Source organism: Nyctereutes procyonoides, unplaced genomic scaffold (genome assembly GCF_905146905.1).
Source record: "Nyctereutes procyonoides isolate TBG_1078 unplaced genomic scaffold, NYPRO_anot_genome, whole genome shotgun sequence".
NCBI lineage: Eukaryota > Metazoa > Chordata > Mammalia > Carnivora > Canidae > Nyctereutes > Nyctereutes procyonoides.
In genome coordinates, this window is record NW_026575126.1 from 69,976,392 (window position 1) to 69,999,149 (window position 22,758).

At 50.1% G+C, this 22,758-nt stretch overlaps 1 long non-coding RNA gene across 1 annotated transcript; it reads right to left on the reverse strand.

Moving 5' to 3' along the window:
• Positions 1-15,606: 15,606 nt before the first annotated feature.
• LOC129520164 (uncharacterized) lies at positions 15,607-20,611 on the reverse strand. Its single transcript, XR_008666495.1, has 3 exons — positions 18,558-20,611; positions 18,001-18,124; positions 15,607-16,867 (listed from the first exon to the last, which is right to left on the reverse strand). It is a non-coding gene; the product is annotated as an uncharacterized LOC129520164 (long non-coding RNA).
• Positions 20,612-22,758: the final 2,147 nt, after the last annotated feature.

Here is a 22,758-nt window from a genome sequence, read left to right on the forward strand (position 1 = left end):
TCCGCTGTCTGCTGTCTCCGTGTAAGACGCTCTAGCTCTGCTGGAGATGCTCGAGGCAGGTGGGGAGAGCGTGAGGGGGAGGAGAAGAGAAGCGAGAACCCAGCACTCAGGCTCTGGCCCTGCCCACCCCATCCCCCCAGCTCCCTAGCTCTATGTCTGCCCTCCCCCAGGCCCTGCCATGCTGCTATTCCTACCAGAAGCTTCTAATCCCTCAAAGTGTCTCTTTTGCGATATTGTCTGATCTGGAGAACAGCTAATCGGTAAACTAGGATCTGAGCCAGCGCCCCCGCCCCCACCTAGGACCTCTCCTGTCTACCCAGGCAGTGGGTTACCTCCTCCAGACATGCAGGCGGCACCCTGGCAGGTCAGATCTGGGTCTGAGCAGAAGCCAGGCAGGGGGTGGGGAGGCAGGGAGCCTCCAGAAGGAAGTGGCTGAATGACTTGGTGATCTCCATACAAACAGGAACAGGGTAGGCTCCAGGCTGTTTGTGGTCCCCCAGTACCCCCCCCCCCCCCCCCCGGCATCCCCAGCACCCATGAAGCCAGCCTTTCCCTCACTCCCTCTGGTCCCTGCACACCTTTCCCCAGCCTTCAAACCCTGTAGCACAACTCAGAAGTAGTGTTCAGTCATTCACTTGAAAAGCCTGCTTTGGGTACCTGGCATGCCAGGCATGGCATAGAACCAGCCCAGGCTCCAGCATGAGCACAGCCCCAGATCATTGCCCTGCATGAGTACAACATGCTGGTGGGCACACAGGAGGTGCAACACCCATTTATGGGGTCAGAGGGGGCTTCCTGCAAGAAGTAATACCTCTTCAGAGCACTGGAAGACAAGCAGAACTTGGCCAAAAAAAAAAAGAAAAAGAAAGAGGATTCTTAGTCCAAAGATGAAAACCGCTGGCACCTTCTTATATGATCAGCACAGGGCTCAGTACTGCTGGGAGGAGCGGGCACATGACCAGGAGGTGGACTGGGTGGCTGGTGGGTTCTAGGGAGCAGAGCCTTGGAGACAGACCAGACCATGGCAGGAAAAACACTCACAGAGTTCTTCAGGCTGGAGCCGAAGTGATGAGATTTGTAATTTTTAAAAGATATTTATTTATTTATTTATTTATTTATTTATTTATTTATTTGAGAAAGAGAGAGAGCACAAGAGCAGGGGGTGGGGGGAGAGGAGCAGAAGGAGAGGGAGAAGCAGGCTCCTCACTGAGCAGGGAGCCTGATGCAGGACTCGATCCCAGGACCCTGAGACCATGACCTGATCTGAAGGCAGACACTTAACCCACTGAGCCATCCAGGCATCCCATCATGCTTTCTACAATGTAGGGAGGGAGCTGGAGGGGTGTGGCTGAAGGCAGGAGGAGAGCCCAGTGCTTGGACTCGAGTGGTGACAGTAGACATCACAGCTGGTGTTCACCAAAGCCACTTCCTCATCTTCCGGGGCCCACAACTAAGTTTCCAGGGTTCCTTGCAATTAGCTGTGGTTTAGGGATGGAGTTCTGGCCAACCCACACAACAGGAGGTGATGTGCACACTTCACAGCCCCATCTGTACAAATCACCCACAGGCAGGGCTCTACACTCTTTCTCTTTCCACCCACTAGAGGTCAACACCCAGGCCAACCTTGGAAGCGTCCAGCGGAAGATGGCAGACCTGCCATGAACCCGTGAATGAGGTGTCAGGTGGGGGGCACATGCAAGGAATGACAGCTTGGAGCAGCCTCCCACAGTCACAGCTGGAGGAACTCCCACTGACTGTACATGAATGAAATAAGCCAGAATGAAGTAAGTCTCAGAAATAAGCCCTTGCAGGGGCGCCTGGGTGGCTCAGTGGGTTAAGTGTCTGCCTTCGGCTCAGGTAATGATCCCAGGGCCCTGGGATCGAGCCCCACCCTTGGCTCCCTGCTCAGTGGGGAGTCTGCTTCTCCCTCCCCTGCTGCTTCCCCCTGCCCCCTCCCTCACCACTAGTGCTTGCTCTCATGCCTTGCATGTGCTCTTGCTCTCCCTCACTCAAACAAATAAATAAAATCTTAAAGAAGAAGAAGAAGAAGAAAGAAGTCATTGCAGGGGTTTACTTGTTACGGTGGCAAGCATCACCCTAGCTAGCACAGGAAAGACACGGAGTGGGTACAGCAAGGATAAAAATCAAAAACATGTGACATCAGCTTAGGAACTGGGTAGCAGAAGACAAGAAAATAGACTTCTCAGCCTGGGAGGCTAAGGAGCTCCGTGAAACCATGCCAAAACTTTGGGCAACACTGCCGTGGTTGGTTCTGCAGTAACCCCTGTTATCAGAGAGCATGCCATGCGCTCCCTGACTCTGTAGGTTTAGGGAAAAAGACTGGAAAGAGGCAGCATGATGTGTGTGTGCTACTAAGGCCTGGCATTGGTAAAGACATTGCAAGAAAGAGATGAGCTCAGGAAAGACTGAATCAGTTTATGGACACAAATAAAAGGGAATCGAGGAAAATCCAGAAACTTGGGGCTTTCCAGGGTTTGAACAACTGACCATTTCTGGCTTTTAACTTTACATGTTATATAAAATTTACCCTGAAATAAAAGCTCTCCAAGGAAGCTGACATAATTCAGGGGTTAGAGGATTATCTTCTCCAATCAGTAAAAACTCCAATTAATAGCCCCAGGGGGATTCAATAGGAAAACAAAAAAGAACTGTAGGAAATTTAAAATGTGTTTGCCAGAATTTTAAAAATATAATAAAAGTTACTGATTAAAGTTGTAGGAGAAAGTAGGGAAAAAGAAGAGAAAAGGAAAGATTAGATGACAGGGGTCAATTAAGGAAAGTCAATATTGGGAATTCCAGAAGAACACAGGATACGGAGTGAATACATTATCAAAGACACACAGTAGAGAAGTTTCCAGAGCAGAAAGGCCACGAGGCTTCAGATTGCACATGGCTGAGCATCCAGCATGGTGAATGACTGATTCTAAAGCAAAGTCATGAAGACACATCACAGTAACACCTCAGGAGGCATCCTCTGATAAACAGATGTCCCTAACATTTCTGCTGGGTAGAGGCAGAAACGGGACACCTGTAGAGAAACTATGAACCAACCAGCCACGGACTCTCATCCACAGCACCATCTTCCAGAAGATAATGGAGCAACACCTTCCACCTTCTGAGGGGAAATGATTTTTAACCTCAAATTTCAGATCCAGTCAAATTAGCAATCAAACCAGAGGACCAACTCATTTTTTTATTAGACATGCGAAGTCTCAGCTAATCACTTACCCACTCTGCCTCCCCCTGCTCCTCCCACCAAGAGAGAAAAAAGTAAGTAAATCAAGAAAGAGGAAGAAATGAATTATAGGGCAATAGTGGCTCCAGCCCAAGGGGACAGTGAAGGAAAGTTCTAGAATGACAATGTCTCAAGCAGCAGAGAGGTTTGCATAACCATGACAGTGGAGGCATTTTATTAATTTGCAGCTTTCATAATCAGCCTATAGACAAAGCAGAGAAGACTTAATTCAGGTTAAAGAATGCAAATTTTTCAACCACGAAGGTGGAAATGGACACATGGTGGCTGTGGGGAGGGAAGAGGGAGAAAGAGAGCTGGCACAAAGGACAGAGGGGACCACAGCCTCATCGTGTGCAGTAGGTTCTCAGTAATTGAGGAAGCAAAGTTCTGAAGATAAATAATAATAATAACTGGGAGGAGAGATGGGGTGAAGGGGGGGTAAGTAAGATCTCAGGTCTTGGAGCAAGAAGTCGTCAGATATCTACAATTGATAAAGCAAGAAATCCCAGCACGGGAGATGTGCCATCCTTGCCGCTCAGCATCTGGGTTCCTCTTCCGTGTTTGGGGAATCATCCTGCCACCCATAGAAAGGGGGAAATGCCAGATCCTCTTTCCCATCCTCCCTCATGGCCAGGGTCAGGTTCGGCCGCAGCTTGGCTCAGCCAATCAGGTGCACTTGGCTGGACTGTGATCCAAAAGCCACAGCATGGAGAAGCAGATGCCACACAGATTCTATTCCGGTGAGGTGAGGCTGGAGCCTGCTGGGGGTGATGGGGACCCACCCTCGGCTTCTAGAAGTGGCAGGGAGCACAGAGCAGTGTCCTGCATCGGGGATGCTCAACGCACAGGCTGCAGCATCCGGGCTCCTGCAGGGGTCTTCACCAGGCCAATGCCAAGGCATGAACTGGGGGCCCCCCACCCACCAGATCTCCAGCCTCCTATTGATTTTATGGGCCTCCCAATATGCTTCAAAGTAGTGCTCTTTCGACTTAAATGACCCAGAATTGGTTTCTATTGCCTACAACTCAAAATGCTGATGGATATAGGTGGCATGAACTTGTTCTTAGAGATGGGAAGGTAATCTCCAGGCAGAAATGAGGACAAAGAGCTACAGGTGCAGGGTACCTGAGGAGGGGTGCCTGGGCAGCGGGGAAGGACAGGGCTCCACGGCTTTTCCTCTTCTAAGCCTCTCTGTATGACATTTTTCTTTAACCCATGTGCTTTCATTAATCTGATTACAATTATATACATATATATATATATTTTTAATTTTAGTGTTCAAGTTCTAGTTGCTGATAAGGCTCAGGTTGTGATGGTGTCGGGGGGTGGGTAGATGGCTGAGTAGTGCAGACAGGAAGCACTGGCCAGGTGTGGCATAGGTGACCCACCAGGCACACAGGCTGTCAGGCTGGTGGCACGAGAGAGAGCCTGAGTGGGAGGGCCGATGTCTTCACTGCACGAGTAGTGACGGAGGTCGATGAAGTGAGCCTCAGGGGTCCTCAGAGCAGCTGCTGCTGCAGCCCGGGGAGGCCAGGCTCCGTACTTGGTCCACTGCCCAAGCTCGTCTCCCTGCCCACCCGCTGGTCCCTCTCACCTCACGTCCGCACCCACCCAAACTCCAACAGAGGCCCGTAAGCAGCACTCCCCGGCCCTCATGACGTCCCACACTGGTATGTGCATAGGAGGGAGCAGGCTTGCTTTTCAGACAGGTCAGCAGTGATGTAGGGGATGAACGGAGAAACTAAATACATTTTCCCAGAAGACTTGGCAGGGAGGAGGGAAGACAGGGCTGCCAGTGGCAAGCAGCATATCCAGGGAAGAGAGGTAGACTGTCTGTGGCTGGGGACCCCCAGTTGCTAAGCTGTCCGCAATGGGTGGAAGCCAAAGGCAGTTAGACTTGGGTTCAGATAAGTTCACTTGGAGGAGTGAGTTACCTGTCAAGGGACGTGTGTAAGCAAGCAGAGGCCACACCTCCACCCAGGACTCTTGCCTGGGGTGAGCATCTCCCCCGGTGCTGAAATACTAAGAAAAGGACGAGAAGAAGAAGACCAAGGGGAAGGAGAGGAGAGTGAAAGAGGGCACAAGGCAAGAGCAGAGATGGCACCGTAGCAGCTGATAGAACAGCAGCTCAAGATGGAAACACGCCTTTATTTGTGAGGAATTTGTTTCAGCAAACGAGAGACAGTGATGATGCTCAGGCTGTCTCCTGAAATGAATACCATCTGGAGAAAAAAAAAGATCAAATTCAACAGGACCGTTTCCCCCCCCCCCCCCCCACTAATGAACTAAGCCAAGTTTTGTGCCTGTCCTGATGCATCTTTTCAGAAAGAAGCTCTTTATGCCCAGGAGCCGGGCCACCCTTCTGGCCAGATGAAGGAGAGGTTCCCTGTCTGAGGCTCTTTGTAAAATAACCGATGTTTATTGTGAAATATATTGCTCCAAATATCAGGTTAATTATTCCCTTGCTTTTCCTTCAAACCACCCACATTTGTATCCCTAAGTGATATATTGTTTCATTTGCTTGTCTCTGACCTTAAGATAAATGGACGCATACTGCATACATTTTTCTATGACTTTCTTCTCTTGCTACATTGTTTTGGATGGTTCATTTACATTGATGTGCGTAGCTGTATTTAATTTGTTTTTATTCTCAATGGTATTCTACTTGGTGAATATGGATTTTTTTTATTGACTTGTGGATTGAGAAGTTTTTCTGTTTAAATTTCCAAATGTATACTGTCTTTTCCAGTTATCTATTTATCATTGATTTCTAAATTAATTTCACTGTGGTCCTAAAATATAGCCTTATGATACACATTCTTTGAAAGTTGTTGAGGTGAGCTTTATGAACGAACGTGATCATTTTTCATAAATGTTTGTGCGCCCTTGAAAAAAAATATTCTCCTGTTGTTGGATACAATGTTCTCTGTATATCTGCTTGGTCAAGTTAGTGATATTTACTATTAAATCTTTTAAGTACTTTCTTATTTTGATCCATTTCATTTATGAGTAATTGTAAGCAGTAAGTTCAACTGTTCCATTATAATATTGGATTTTGGTATTTCCTTTTACATCTGTCCATTCTTGCTTTAAATATTTTAGGCTATATGATTAATGTATAAAAGATGCAAATTGTCTATCTTCTTGTTGAACTGATTCTTTTTTATTTCTCATCGATCCTCTTTAATCTCTGGTAATGCTTTTGTCCTGAATTAAATTCTGGTTTGTTTGTTTTTTTAAAGATTTTAAAAATTTATTTATTTTAGGGAGAGAGAGTGAAAGTACAAGAGGTGGGGAGGCACAGAAGGAGACAGAGAGAGAGAAAGAGAAGCAGACTCCCCGCTGAACAGAAAGCCCAATGTGGGGTTCAATCCCAGGACCCAGAGATCATGACCTGAGCTGAAGGCAGATGCTTAACTGACTAAGCCACTCAGGCACTCAAAGTCTGTTTTTGCTTTTTTTTTTCTGACATTAACATAGTTGTCCCATTTTCTTTTCTTTTCTTTTCTTTTTTTTCCCCCTAGAATATATCTTTCTATCCTTTGGTTTTCAATCTTTCCGTGTCCTGTTTTTTTGTGTGTATCCTTTATAAATAGCATAGGTTGATTCTATTTTAATGTTCTTTGACAGTCTTTATCTTTTAACTAGAGAGTTTAATCCATTTCTGTTTTAGTGATTGGCGATCAATTTGGAAGGTTCTATTTTTAAATATTTATTTATTTATTTATTCATTTATTTATGAAAGAGAGCTCAAGGGGGGGCGGTGTCAGAAGAAGAGGGAGAAATAGGCTCCTTGCTGAGCAGAGAGCCCTACTCAAGGCTCAATCCCATGATCTGAGCCGAAGGTAGACGCTTAATGGACTGAGCCACCCAGTCATCCCTATTTTTTTACTTTTAAAAAATATGAAAAGGGGGCACCCAGGTGGCACAGTTGGTTGGGTGATGGACTCTTGATTTTGGCTCAGGTCGTAGTCTCAGGGTCAGGAGATCGAGCCCCATGTCAGGCTCTGTGCTCAGCAGAGTCTGCTTGAGACTCTCTCCTTCTCCCTCTACCCCTCCTTCCTGAGCTCTCTCTCTAAAATAAATAAATAAATCTTAAAAAAAAATATAAAATGCAGTCAGAAGTGTTAAGTGGCTTGCCTGGGGCTGCCCCATTTGCAGGTGCCAGACTTGGAATTCAAACCCATACAATTGGTCCCGGGGCCGGAGCTTGCATTACACTGAATGGCCCCTGCCATGTCCAGCCTCTGGGGATCTCCATATGAGAGATGAAACAGGAAGGCAAGGCACAGCCTTGCTCAAGCGTCACAGACAACATGTGCACTGGGCAAATGAAAATTTCCACCAGTATGTGACTATCCATAGATGACGGTCAAAGCACCATGAGCATGGACATTGGGATAACAAATAAACGTTAGTGAGATGAATTCACAAATATGGCATCCACAAATAAAGAAGCTTAACTGTATATAATCTTCTTTTATTCTCTGCCATAAAATCGACTCAATATTATTTGCCTGGTTCTTTACATTTCTGGGAGTGGATGTGCTTGACCAAAATGGTCAATGTCTCTGTGCTTCAGGATCATCTTCTATAAGATTTCTATCTTAGATTTCTTTCTAGAAATAATATGAGTCCAAAGAACCACATGGGATCGTGTAGAAGTACTCAGCAAACAGTGAAGGTGTTGCTGCTTCTTGCAACCTGAACCCACAAGTGCAATGACAGCCTGGTTCCACACACCACTTCCAGTTACTCCCACAGAATGGAAGTTTGTGTCACCAGTAAATGTCCCAGGAAATGTCTCACCCCACCCCACTTCTCTTGTTGGTGATTTAATAAATTCTGATTGAACATAGATTATGAGTTTAACGCAGAAGGGCCGCTTGACAGCAGGAATGTCAGAGCTGAACTAAAGAGATAATCAAGTATCAGATCCAGACCTCAGAAGATTGTCCAAAGGTAAAGACTTGGCCACAGAAACCAAGAGAATGATCTACTCACCCCACTTACCCAGGAGGAACTGCAAGAACAGTCTGTCCACCCAGACAACACCAAGGCCCTAAAGGAAAGCCTGTCTGTGCTGCCCACACACGAGTTGCTGAGGAGCAGCTGGCAGAGGGGAGGAGGGTGCAGGGTCCCAGAGGACAAGCGGAGAATGTGCTTCTAGGGGAGAGAGGTCAGTTGTAGCAAAAGCTGCTGAGAAGTCAGGAATGATGCAGACTGGGGATGATGGCCCATGGGATTTGGCACATGTCATCCCATTTCGTCCTTCTAAAAGTAGGTTCAGAGGAACAAGTGTCTTGCTGGAGGTCATACTGTGGGGAGGTGTCAGAGGCAACACTGAAATGCCAGTGGCTACCTCCAGCTGCGGGCTCCTCTCCTGGCCCACCCCTGCAGCCTCTGGCCAAGAGCCCTGTATGCTCTATCAAATGACCCTGAGCTGGTCAGTGCTAGGAGGATATCCAACCTCCTGGGCAGTCACAGGGAACATCTCTTGACCAGTTACTACCAGCAAGCCCACTTCTAAGGGTTTGGCTCATGTGGACTTTTGCTCCTCACAGGAGTTCCAGAACATTCCATATGGTGACATCGGGTGGAGGGTGTTGACACTGATTTTGAAGAGAATCTCAGAGTCCTGCCTCACATCCATTTCACAGCCGAGGAGACAGGGGCACATCAAGTGTTGTAACTTGCCCAACATCACATAGTATGAGTCCCCCACAGAGCAGGACTCCAGAGTCCCTCCTCCTTTACTCCAAGAATCAGCCACAAAACCCTCTTCTGTCTGTCCTTCCTGGGTCGAAATCTTCAGGAATTCAGCTCCTCCCTTGCCCAGTCCAGTCCTGAAGGCCTCAGGCCATCATCTGAACTGTCGGGAGGCTGGCTAGAGAAGGGAAAGGTGCTAGAGACAGAGGAAATTGCATTTGCCTGAACCAGCGCTAGGGGCTGTTTGGGAAAGGGGGTAAGGTTCAGACCCCCCCAACCCCGGCCTTAACAGACCCCTCCGTTGGGTTCATCTAACTTCCTTTGAAACAAGGTTCTACTGAGGCAGGAAATGAACAAACCAAAAGGTTTAGGGATCCCTGGGTGGCTCGGTAGTTTGGCACCTGCCTTTGGCCCAGGCCATGATCCTGGAGTCCTGAGATCAAGTCCCACGTCCGGCTTCCCACAGGGAGCCTGCTCCTCCCTCTGCCTGTGTCTCTGCCTCTCTGTGTGTGTGTGTGTCTCTCATGAAAAAATTAAGTCTTTGTTTAAAAAAAAAAAAAGTTTAAAAACCAAAGGCCTCAAGTTCACTGGTTTCGAAACTTGAACTTGATGAGAATCTCCAGGTCTTCATTAATGTGCATGTGAGGGGGACCCGGGTACCAGCTGTAAAAGAGGCCCGGGAGATGCTGGGGGCTAGTCGCAGACCCAAGTAGGGAGAACAGCCTCCTTCTTCATAGGTCTTGTAGCTGCTGGGCTCTGCTGGGCTCCCCATCCTGGCCCTGCCTGCAAACACCCCTGAGCCTGTCATCTCCCCACACCCAGGCCCTGAAGCCCTGGAGTGGACGGTGTCCCCTAGGAGCACACGGTCACCCACTCTGGCTGGCCCGGCCTTGAGCTCTCTGCGAAGTCTCCTCATTAGTGACCAGAAAGCCTGGGGGGCGAGGTGGGGTGAGGGGCGGCCCCACCATTTCCCAGGGCCTAGTAGGGGCTGAGAGAGGCTGTAACTGCAGCCAGCCCCAACTGCCTTCCAGCAATCCATCATTACCCCTTCCCTGGCCCGGTAATTCCATTGTTAATTAAAATCCTGCAGCCTTTAATAGCATAGCTCATAATTGCTGTTTTTACCAGTCCTGAATTGGCTGTGCGGGCTTTGGGGGGACCTGGGGCTTGGTTTCCTGGGCTTGGCTTTGACGAAGCTCTCTAGCTATATATTCACCCACTTGCCCTCCACCAAGAGTCCCCCACGGGCTTCATGGCAGGGTGATGATGGGGCCCAGTGTCCCCCACCCTGGGCCCCACGCCAGTACCCCCTCAACATCTCCAAGGAAGGAGGTGGCTCTCCATTCCCCAGAGGTGCAAGTCTCCGCAACAGAGCCCAGGGGAAGTCTGGTCTGAGCACATACAGTTGGCCCCGTGGGTGCTCTGGAGCTTCCTGCTGACCTTGTCTGCATGTGGCCACGTCTCCTCTGATGCTCCCCACCACCTGAGCCCCTGCTGTACGAGCAAAGAAGCTGAAGATCAGAGTGGGAGGAGGATTTCTCAAGGCCACACAGCAGGCAGACAGCAGAGCTGCCAGGTCCAGAGTTCCCCTCTGCCCCCACCTACCCACACTCACCGCAGCCCCTGCTTCTCTTCCTCAGCCACTGAAGTCCTCTTAAAGTCTGAGGGATTATCCCCTAACTTCTGGGAAGGTGATTGCAGTACCTCTCTGAAAAGAGCTCCCCCACGGTGTGGACCAGACCCCTTCCAGAGACAGCCTGTGCCCATGGGTGCTGAGTGTGGGTCTGTGAACGCCCAGCCCCAGCCCTGAGCCTGGCTGAGGTCTGGCTGCAGGGCCAGCTCTCCCTCTGCTGTCCTTTCCCCCGCCAGGTACTGATCCCAGGAGCATCCCCATTAACCTTTCTGCACACCAGCCCTCATCTGGAGTCTGCTTTCTGGGGACCTGACCTTCCAGAACCGCCCTGACTTTTGGGAGTCCAGGTCCTGCTCCCTTCACTCTGCCCACCCCTCATTCACCCCTGGGGTGCCCATCCTCCCCACTGCCCATGAACCAAGCTCCTTACCCAGCTCATGCTCCTGGTCCTCTGCTCCTCAGAATAAAGAATCAGTCCACTCAAGCTGTAAATAACCTCAGGTACACCCAGCTGGAGGTCACTGGAGGCCAAGGACTCCTTCAGTGTCCTTTACGTCTCTGAGGTCACCTGTGTCAAGCCCATTTTGAATGCTCAGTTCATAGCTGCTTTGGCCAGCATCCAGAGAAAGGGCACCTGGGTGGTTCATTCTGTTAAGTGTCTGCCTTCGGCTCAGGTCATGATCCTCAGGTCCTGGGATTGAGTCCTGTGTTGGGCTCCCTGCTCAGCTGGGAGTCTGCTTCTCCCTCTGCTTCCTCACCCTTGTTTGTACATGCTCTCTCTCTCTTTCTCTGTGTCTGAAATAAATACATAAAATCTTTAAAAAAAAAAAAAGTAAAAGAAAAAAAAACCTTCCAGAGAAAGAAAACTGGCATGGATCCAGCAGTAGGATCTCGCTCACTCCAGGATCCCGAAATCAAATGGGCATGATCACCTTCTTTTTCCTCATAAGGAAGACGAAGTTCAAAGAAACTAAGCACATTGCCCAAGTGGTGCAGTGGGGATTCAAACCTGCATCTTATCTAATCCCAAGAGGCGAAGATGTCCAAGAGACAGCCCATCCCTACCCCATCCCCGGGAGGCAGGCACCCCACCCCACCCCGCTGGTAGGGGTGCACAGGGCTCAGATACTGCAAGTGAACCTGCCTTGCTTGGTGCCAGGTGTAAGCTGCCCGGAGACCTGGGGAAGAGTTTTGTTCAGAGCCATGGCCAGGAGGGGAGGGCCAACTATGGCCAACAGGGTCACAGTTACCTCCCTCCTTTGCGTCTCTCTGCCCCTTCCTCAGGTGCCCAATGCCTGAGAGCTGTCCCCTCTCCTGCCGCCACACTAAGGCCACCTGGGGTGCCAGCAGGAGGCAGTGTGGAGCAGAGAAGAGCGAAGGCTCTGGAATCCGGCTGATCCGGGAAAGCCCTTAACACTGCACCTTCTCCAGCAAGTTACAGTCTCTCTGAGCCCCATTGGATTAGTTTTTTTTTGTTTTGTTTTGTGTTTTTTAAAGATTTTATTTATTTATCTGAGATAGAGCACGAGAGAGAGAGAGAGAGAGAGAAAGAGAGAGAGAGAGAGAGAAAGCACGAGCAGGGGGCAGGGCAGAGGGAGAGAGAGAAGCAGACTCCCCACTGAGCAGGGAACCAGATGCTGGGCTCCATCCCAGGACCCTGGGGTCATGACCTGAGCCAAAGGCAGATGCTTAACCAACTGAGCCACCCAGGCGCCCCTGGATTAGTTTTCTAGGCTGCTGTAACAAGTTACTACAAATGGAGTGACTTAAAACAGTGCATATTGATTATCTTAAGTTCTGGAGTCAGATCTGACATGGGTCTCACTGCACTAAATTCAAAGTGTCAGCACGGCTGCTTCCCCCTCCAGAGGCTCCAGGGGAGAATCTCATCCCCTGGCCTCTTCCTCCTCCTATGACTTTCAACTTTCTGCATCCCTTGGCCCATGGCCCTTCTCCATTTCCAAAGCCAGCAAAATCCTCTGCAAATCTCTAACTTCACCCTCTGATGACATTGGGTCTACCCAGACAACCCAGATAATTCTTGTCTTAACATCAGCTGATCAGTGACCATAATTTCATCCGCAACCTCAATTCTCCCTTGCCATGTTAGGTAGCATATTCACCAGATCCAGGGATTTGGAAAGTAGAAACTTGGGAGGGGATGAGGGTGCGTGGAAGGGGTGTTCTTCTGCCTTCCTTACGCCGGCACTGTAGAAGAGCCCAAAACCCGAAGCTATCATAAATAGATGTTTAATAAATGATCCTGGTGACTGTGTGTTTTTATGCTAATTGATTTAAATAAAAAACAAATGTAGCCCTCACGAAAGGGATCAAAAGCCTTAAAGGAGCCACAGGGAGGTTCCCCCTGTAGCCCCAAGCCTGACAGGGTCCCTCCAGGAAGTGCTCTCTCCAGCCCAAGACTTACACCCTGGCTGTTAGGGTATCTCTTTAGGAGGTGGGCTAGCCTGAGTTGTGTGCCAGGACTTAGTTAATTCTGGCACAATCATACCTCCAAAGCCAGACTCTGGAGCTGAACTGGAATGATCCATCCCAGACCTGCCCGGCATTTCCCAGACACCTCCCAGAGGCAACTAGCTGGGGAGGGCTACCTCCCAGCCAGGCAAAGCCAGCTGGCTCCTGGCCTCTGGAAATGTTAGTACTTGGGGTCCACTGAGTTTTCTGACTCTTCCTCAGATGTTAAAAAAAAAAAACAAAACAACCTCTGGGCCAAGGGAATTTGCTACTTGAGGTCTTATGCATTTAAGTGAAAATCAAGTCATTGATCCCAGAGTCTAATGTCATCAGTTTGTCTTAAACAAAAAGATATGCAAAATCCTCAGATCTTTCAGCTCTTTTCCTTGAGAGAAAGGAAGTCAAAGTTTCTCTTGTGAGATAAGTCCTGAGCCTCCAAAGGTCTTGCTTCAAAGAAGAACTGGTCAGGCTGCTCAAGTCTTCACTCCAGGGGCAAGCCTCCTCTCCTGCTTACTATGGACAACTGTACACTCTGTGCACTGCACAGATATATCCAGCTCAGGTGTCAAGGGGTGAGCATGGGGCTTGAAAACCAGCCCCCACTGCACTTACCAGTGGCATGTATTCCCCCAGGGTTGGCTCCTCCCAAACAGAATGCACAAAAGCATAGTACAGGCTCATACTCTGCTTCACAAACTAGATGTCCATCATGGACAATATGTGGTGCTTCTGCACATGACCAGAATGCCACTCAGATCAAATGTGACACACCTCCCATGTTGACAATTCTCAATTGTATACTGTCTATTTCCTATTTGAAGAGACAAGTACGTGAATCAAAGTTTAGCTGTGATGGCAATGTCAAATTTCGATCCCAGTGTCTAGACATGCTCAATTTTTGTGCTCATCTTATGCCTACCAGTTAGCTATTTGCATACCATAGCCCTACTCCTTCCCAATGTGGGTCCCCCAAGGACACTCTGGGGCCTCCTGGCCACACGTTTTGGGAGATGGTCAGAAACCATGGCAGAGGTGAGGTCTAAGAGGGACTCCAGGTGAGGGAGGGCTGTCCAGAGGGAAGGGCAGAGAGACTTTTCTCCCATAGGCCCTGGCTTTCCATCATACTGCACATGCTCTTTGTGGTAGCTTCTTAGCTGGTGTGGAGGGCTCATCTCAGAGGAGGATCTTGAACATGGCCTTGGAAGTCATTCAGTCATGTCCAGTACATTCTACTGGTGCATATAGGGCCAGCCCATATTCAAGGGGAGAGTGTAGTAGGAAGGCATGAACCCCAGGAGGTATGGCTGGGGCCATCTTTGAAGACTATCTACCACAGGGAGGTTCCTATGGCAGGGGCAGGGGAGCAGAACAGTCAGACAGTTCCCTCTGGCTCAGGTTGAGCTGGACTTTTTCAGAAATGTTCCTGGGGCACCTGGGTGGCTCAGTGGTTGAGCATCTGCCTTTGGCTCAGGTCGTGATCTCAGGGGCCCGGGATCGAGTCCCATGTCGGGCTCCCCCCAGGGATCCTGCTTCTCCCTCTGCCTGTGCCTCTGCCTCTCTCTGTGTGTCTCTCATGAATAAATAAATAAAAGCTTTAAAAAAGAAAAGGAATGTTGTCCTTGATTGATTTCACGATTATTGTTGCCTATCCCAGTTACGACAGAGCACCAGCCCCACCCTTCGGGGTGCCTAGAGTCACCAACTATTGGGAATATAAGCACGTTTTTCCTATAGGAAATTGTCCTTCCGCTACGACCCAGCAATTGCACTGTTGGGGATTTACCCCAAAGATTCAGATGCAATGAAATGCCGGGACACCTGCACCCCGATGTTTCTAGCAGCCACAATAGCCAAACTGTGGAAGGAGCCTCGGTGTCCATCGAAAGATGAATGGATAAAGAAGATGTGGTTTGGGAATCCCTGGGTGGCGCAGCGATTTGGCGCCTGCCTTTGGCCCAGGGCGCGATCCTGGAGACCCGGGATCGAGTCCCACATCAGGCTCCCGGTGCATGGAGCCTGCTTCTTCCTCTGCCTGTGTCTCTGCCTCTCTCTCTCTCTCTCAGTGACTATCATAAATAAAAAAAAAAAAAAGAAGATGTGGTTTATGTATACAATGGAATATTCCTCTGCCATTAGAAACGACGAATACCCACCATTTGCTTCGACGTGGATGGAACTGGAGGGTATTATGCTGAGTGAAGTAAGTCAATCGGAGAAGGACAAACATTATATGGTCTCATTCATTTGGGGAATATAAATAATAGTGAAAGGGAATATAAGGGAAGGGAGAAGAAATGTGTGGGAAATATCAGAGAGGGACACAGAACATAAAGACTCCTAACTCTGGGAAATGAACTAGGGGTGGTGGAAGGGGAGGAGGGTGGGGGGTGGGGGTGAATGGGTGACAGGCACTGAGGGGGGCACTTGACGGGATGAGCACTGGGTGTTATTCTGTATGTTGGTAAATTGAACACCAATAAAAATAAATTTATTTAAAAAAAAAGAAAAGGAAATTGTCCTTCCAGGTGGAGAAGTGGTATGAGATATTCCAGGCCTCACTACTCAGTCCGATCACTGATTAAGTATCTGAAATTTATTAACTACAGCCCACTCCATGGTCCAACCAGTTTAGAAATGCCCTGGAATTTTAGTTTTTCCTCAAGCAGTCTCAAAATTATTTAAGTCACTCGTGGATTTTCAGCCAGACCAAGGAAGTACACAGCTCTATATTCATCCAGTGTGTTGAGGCTGATCAAACTTTTCCTTCTCCAAGTGTTGATTTTCCCCTGGAAGAAGAAGGGTAATGGGAGGGAGGCGAGGTTGGCCAGATGACTAGCCTCCAAGAGCCACCACTGTGACCAATGGGCTCCAAGTATCTCTATGGCCTTGGGCAAATCCCTACCCCTGCCAGGCTCTTAGTCTCCCACCTGTAACATGGGGATTCAGACAAGACGACGCCTGGGTCTTTCCAGCACCATCTGCCCCACTTCAGCACATGCAGGAACGCATCCATTGCCGTAGGATTGGGATTCAAGCCCGGCTGTTCAGAGCAGATTGCTCTTCCCAGATCCAAGCCCCTAGCATTTCCAACCGTCGCAGACGGGCGTGCGCAGCCGTGGAAAGTGATCCGCAATCCACTTGCTGGCCCCCAGCTTCAGCGGGGCGGTGGGGCCGGCTGGGCAGCAGCTCGGGATAAGGAGGAAAAAATTGAGACATGAAGTCAGCCAGGCTGGGTGAAAATCCAGGCTCCTGCTTGATTACGGCCTTGACCTTGAGAAATTCCTTAACCTTGCCGAGCCTCAGTTTCCCCGCCCGCAAAATGGGGGCTAAGATGCAGGCGGCCTGGGAGAGGCCCGAGGATTCAAGAGCACGTCCCAGTAAGGCTGATGCAGCGTCTGTTACAATTCAGGCCGCGCCGGAAAGCACCGTCTGCTTGGAAGGCAGTGGCGCTGATTCCTGTCACCCGCGCAGAGCCTTCCCGGGGATAATTGAGGAGGTCTGGGCAGAGCTGCCACCTCCCCGGCGGCCCAGGATGGATAGGCTGGAAGGGCCACGCGGCCGCCGCCTCCGAAGATGGCCCGGCTGTCGCGCTTTCTGGCACGCCGCGCTGAAAAGATGACTCCAAAGAAAAGTAAGCAGACACTCCGGGCCATAAATATTTCAGAGCCGAATGAACGTCCTTTCCCCAGCACCGACTTGCCATATATATTATTTATAAAACCATAACTTGAGTTGAAAGGTAGTCGTCAAAAAATAGAGAGTCTCACTCAGATTCACTTGGAGATTGGAAAAACAATCTAGAAAGGGAGAAAATAGTGTTGGCCAGACGAGGTCACAGGAGGTCATCTGGTCCTGCCCCTGGCTTCAGCCCAGCCCAGGGGGAGTGTGACCGGAGGGTACAGCGGGGACAGGCTCCGGACACCTGCACACTGCTGGTCCACACCGCCCGGGGCCTCACTGGCTTTTCAGGAAGTTTCCATGACATTACAAACAAAAATCGACTTTAAAAAAAAAAAAAATCTTTTGGGACGCCTGGGTGGTTCAGTGGTTGAGCGTCTGCCTTCGGCTCAGGGCGTGATCCCGGGGGTCCTGGGACTCGATCCTCCCCACAGGGAGCCTGCTTCTCCCTCTGCCTGTGTCTCTGCCTCTCTCTATCTCTCTCTCTGTCTCTGTCTCTGTGTCTCTCATGAATAAATACATAAAAATTTTAAATAAATAAAATAATAAAATAAAATAATTAAATCTTTCATTCCCCCTGTGTAATAGGGAGCAGAGCTTACAATGAGAAAACAGGCCGAGGAGGGCGGCCACAGGCTGTTGAGGAAGCAGAAAGAGCCCCGGACCCGGATTTGGGAGACCTGTATTCCAATTCTTTCTGGCTTGTTCCTAGTGCAACATCCAGCGGGTCACGGGGTCTTCCTGGACTCCATTTCCCCCATCTATGAAATAGAAGACTCAGCATTTCCGTCCTAAAACAGATGCCCGGTGGCACCTCCCTCTCTCTCCAGAAATAGTTAACTGATAATATGACCTATTCGAGTATATAATTTTAAAAATCAACGTAATAATGCCTTCATTTGTAATATAAAGGAGAAATAAGAGTGGTATATAATCAAACAACATTTTGTATTTTTTTAAGATTTTATTTAATTATTTATTAATTTTATTTAATTATTTATTTAATTATTTGACAGAGAGAGAGAGCACAAGCAGGGGGAGAGGGAGAAGCAGGCCCCCCACAGAGCAGAGAGCCCAATGCGGGACCCGAACCCAGCACCCTGAGATCATGAGCTGAGCCAAAGGCAGACGCTTAACCAACAAGGCCACCCGGGTGCCCCAATATTCTGTATTAAATGCTTCAGCATGTATACACTAGAGGTAGAAGTGAAGCAGTAGAATTGGAGGTTGGGCGACCTGCTCATCCACTCACCATGAATGTGACATTTCCAAATAAATACAGGCTGGCGTCGTGACGCTGTACTGGACACTCAAATACCATGAGCAGCCCTGCGTCTGGGGACGTGTCTGGAGCAGTGAACACTCTCGGTAAAATCCTGAGACAGAACAAAAGACAATCTCTCCTCAATTTTCACTGTGGCTGCATGCCTTGGAGATTCTGTTTTTGCTAAAACTATGCAAAAACAAAACAAAACAAAACACCAAAACACATACTGTGTATTAATACGTCAAACAGAGTCCGGCTCTAGGCTCAGATCATCTTCAACAAGTTTTTCACCCATAGGAATGTCTGGTGCGACATTTGCAGTTTGCGTGGGAGGCAGTAACCATTCTTCACAGCACAGTAGAGGCCCAGGCATCCCTGCCCACCAAGTGGCAGTCCCGGCTGCCAGCACTGTGACCACTGAGGAGTGCCCCCCCATGTCCAAGACACCCCCAGGAGCCACCGGACAAGCTGCTCCCAAGGTCCTTCTGCACTGCTCTGACCATCTGACGCCACCCACAAAGGGCTTGATTACAAACACTCACCTGAAAGCCAGAGTGGACACATGATGGGTACTTCAGTTCCTGCCCCGCCGTCAATCTATGGTGACAGCAGTGGCCAGACTTTCCAGACAAACCCAACACTGCTTGAATGGAGGCCGGAGCCAGGGTTTGTGGGAGGGATCCCCGAGCCTTCCCTTTCCCCACTCAGGAAGTCGGGCATCTGATGAGCACAGAGGGAGTCCAGCACCCCACCAGCCAAGGCTCCAAGCCATCCAAACAGCAGTGCCCGTGAGCAGCCTAGGGACAGTGAGTCCATCTCCTGGGGCTGTGAGAGCCCACACTAGCCATCCCTCACCACACCCCAGCGGTTAGCCTCCAGCACCCCCATCAGAGAAGATCCAGGTCTCTATGGGCTACTTTGCAGCTGCCTGGCCTATGTCAGGGGACAAACGGGTTCCAAAATTCTGAGACTCATGCCCACCCCAGGGCTTGCAGCTGCATTAGGGAGGTGGCTTTACCCATGAAGCCACAAAGTGACAACGGATGGCTGTGAGCCACCACAGGTGGCCTGTGCAGAGCCTTGGGGTGGCCTTGCTGTCACCCTGCTCTGCCGCTCACCAGAGCCCTGCAAGCCTTAGTTTGTTCAGCTTTCCAGAGGGCATAAAAGCCATACCTACACTGCAAGGCCTGGGAGGACCCACTGAAATCTGCATGCAAACTGCTTAAGCAACAGTCACCCTCGGAATTCTTACACCGGAGGTTCCAGGGCCTCCTCAGCTGGTTCCCTGCAGTAAGTCCACTTCCTCAGCTCCCAACTCTGCTGATGTAGCACCTCCTTCCTCCAGATGTCTCCCAGAACCTGCAAGTGCCCCCGGGGTGTCTCCTGTGAGTCCCTGGCTCTCTCTGCTACCAATGGCAGTGCCATGCTGCTTTCTCCCTCCTGGCCTAGACCACCTGCCTGCACAAGGGCCCCTTCCTCATTGCCAGAAAGTAGGCCCTGCCTTCCGGGGCACCACCATGCAGGGGCTGGCCACCTGTGGGGGGTGCCTCCCCTTTCTGAGCCTCTCTGTCACCCAGGCTCTGGGCAGAGGGGCTGCTACCTCGGGATCCCACAGCTCATCCGGACCCTGCCTGCCCCAGTTGTTGCCCACAGCCTCCTCCCTGTGCCCAGGGGCCTGGCTGGGCCCAGACTTCCCCTGTGCCCTCTGCTCAGACTGTGTACTGGACCCTCCATCCCCTGCACATTGGGACACTTTTCCATGCCCACAGTGGGCACAAATCTGGCACCTAAGGTCAGCGTATCATGGTTCTGAGCAATGGGAGGTGGGAGGAGGGTGGGGAAGAGTACATGGGCTGGGAACAGTCTGGAAGCCTCTCAGAGACAGCAGAACCTGAGCTGGTAAGGCCTGGGCAATGATGGGACCTGATGTTGACAGAGGCACGGGCCTCCCAGGAGAGACAGGATGTGTGCCTAGGCCATGCCATGGGCCCCAGCATCTGCAGCAGGGCATTCTCGGGCTCTTTAAGATCAAATACCTTTAGTAATCCCCCAATATTTGAGAGGAAAGGAGCACATGACCCAGCTAAGAGGTGAAGGGAGCAGGGTCTGATGTCACTGTGTCACTTCTCAGAGGGTAGAGAGAAACCCCTCATCTGTGTTGGGGGTTTGCAATACCTACCCCAGAAGGAGGCATGAGTACAAACATGACTGTCCTGGAACTGCACCCCACCGTGCCCGTGACTGCAGTGTGGTCATTCTCACACGGGAAGGCCTCGCAGAAACTTCCAGACTGCTGTCTTCTGGCCCCGGGACAATCTGTTCCAGGAGGCCTGCTCAGACCCCAGGAATCCTACCCCACTTACTCCCAGTGGGGTTGTTAATGCTCTTCCAGCTGGTGGGCACAGCACAAAATGTCCAGGAAACACGCTCAGGGGGAGCGAATCTCTTCCTCAAATATGTGCCCCCACAGGGCCGGAGGACACATCAGCCTCCAGGAGCAGTGGCCCCGGCCCCCCTGCTTCAGCCTGGACACAGCTTGTCTCCAAATCTGTGCTCAGCAGCTCAGCGGCTTGTCAGAGCAGCTGCTCAGCTCCGGCCCCGGCCTCCACCACCCCCGGTTCCCCCCAACCTCCCGCCACATTAAAAAAAAAAATAAAAAGAAATAAAAACTGGACGAGTTAATTTGCTAAAATGGAACGGAGCGCAATAACTGATTACATTTTTCCCCAAAGGAAGCTTGAGTTAATTTGGCCGGTGACTCATATGCCAGGCTGCCAGTTACAACACACCACCCCAGACACAACTCCTCGCTGGGCCCAGCTGGCAGCCGCCCTCCCCACTCACGGCTGCGGGCCCCAGGGTCCCTGCTCTGAGAGGCGGTGTCCACACAGAAACACGTGCATCTGCACTCACACCAGGTACAGACAAGCACTCAAGCGCACACACACACACATGCGCGCACATGCAGCATGCACACATGTGCACACACATGCCCACGCAGAACTACGTGCATGCACACAAACATGCACATGCACACTTGGGATGCCACAACAACGCTCTGGCCTGGGCCAACTGAGTAAATCATTCAGTAGTAAGTTCTGCAAACCAATCCTGGGGGAAAATCCAATGAGAGTACCTCATCCTGGGACGCCTGGGTGGCTCAGGAGGTTGAGCGTCTGCCTTTGGCTCAGGGCGTGATCCCGGGGTCCTGGGATTGAGTCCCACGTCGGGCTCCCTGCATGGAGCCTGCTTCTCCCTCTGCCTGTGTCTCTGCCTCTCTCTCTAATGAATAAAAAACTAAAATCTTAAAAAAAAAAAAAGTACTTCATCCCTAAGACATTCCTATTTTTCCCAGAATCTTAAAGCTTCTGGGGAGCAGAGGATGGGGCTGGCAGGGTGCTCGTGGGAGCCCTGTGAGCTCTGGGTGGAAATCCCGGGCCCAGCAACCCATGGGTGGAGGCCACAGATGGGCTTCTTCATTCCCCTGGGTGTGAAGGGCACCTTGGGACCCCTGTCTACCACATGACCACCTTTCTAATGAAAGTGGCACCGAGGTCCAGCAGAGGCCCCCAAGGTAGTCCTTAGAGTCAAAAGACACATTTACACATTGTGTGACTTTGAGCAAAACTCCCTCTCTGAACCTCAGTTTTTTCTAGAAAATGTCTTCATCATCTGGTGGCACAATAATGGGAATGTATCTAATAGCACTGACCTGTACATTTCCAATGTTAAGATGGTAAATTTTATGTAATTTGCATTTTAACACAAGTTTTTAAATTGAAAAAAGAGGGGGAAAGAAAGGCTTAAGCTTTCTCCTTCTTCTTTCCTCCTTATCACTGGCTGGGGTGTAGAAATGATGGCAGGAACCACAGCAACCTTTTTAGACTCAAAGATGAAAGTCACCGTTGAGCACGGCAGCGCAGCTGGATGAAAGGATACTGTTCCTATGACGCTGTAGAGCTGCCAGATAAACCCTACACTGCTTGTGTGCAAGAAACAAACTTCTGTTGTTGTCTTTAAGAATACATATGCTCATACTTGAGAAAACTGAAACCATTTGGAGGGGTTGATTGGGACAAGGATGAGAAATATTTCCTAGGACCCCTCACCCAGTTATCTTCAGCAAGGGAATATGGCCCAGGGTTTTGGGTTCTGGCTCAATTCACCCACCAACTTCCGTGGGACTTCAGGTAGATCAACTGCTTCCCTAAGCCTGTTTCCCTACCCATCTTTTGACACGAATATTACCAGTCTCAGTTTTTCAAATCTGATTAGTGAGAGGCCCCAGCAGGGAAATCACTTAGCAAAGGCCTGGGAGCAGCAAGAAGGGGGTCCAACAGAATCTGAGGGAGAGCCAAAGCAGAACAGGTGAAGGAACCCCAGCAGCTGGCCCTTGATCCTCTTGCTAAACCCATTTTACAGGAAAGGAAGCTAAGAAAGAACAAGGAGGTCTGAGAGGCTGGCCAGAGCCCAGGGGCACCAGGAAGAGCAAGGGGCCCAGGAGAGGAGCTGTAGTCCCACAGGCCACGTCCCCACCACAAACGTACTGGTGGTCAGAGCTTTCTGGAGCTGAGGCCCTCCTATCAGATAAGAAAGTAGAGGCAAAGCCCTCCCCACCAACCAGTTCAGGATTCTTTTTTTTTTTTTTTTTTAAGATTTTATTTATTCATTCATGAGAGACAGAGAGAGAGGCAGAGACACAGGCAAAGGGGAAAGCAGGCACCACACAGGGAGCCCAGTGTG